This window comes from Penaeus monodon, chromosome 20 (assembly GCF_015228065.2).
Source record: "Penaeus monodon isolate SGIC_2016 chromosome 20, NSTDA_Pmon_1, whole genome shotgun sequence".
In the NCBI taxonomy this organism is placed as follows: Eukaryota; Metazoa; Arthropoda; class Malacostraca; order Decapoda; family Penaeidae; genus Penaeus; species Penaeus monodon.
Genome location: NC_051405.1, coordinates 28,303,856 through 28,304,130, shown reverse-complemented (window position 1 = coordinate 28,304,130; position 275 = coordinate 28,303,856).

Here is a 275-nt window from a genome sequence, read left to right as displayed (position 1 = left end):
AGCTCATACACATACTTCCATCCTTCCCCCTCCTTTCCCCCCTATCCATCCATCCCTTTCTACCCTTATCCCCCCCACCTCCTCTTCCCTTCGGCATCCCCTCTGAGACACCGCCGCCTCTCCACTTCGCCGCTTCCCCTCCGTTAAAAGATTTCCCCATCTGGATAAAGGAATTACGCGCTGAAATTCCCATCTCGAGGGTAAAGAGGGAAGGACGACGTTACTGTTGGCGACACTGATCAGCTGGGCTACGTACGCTGAGGGAGACCGGACGT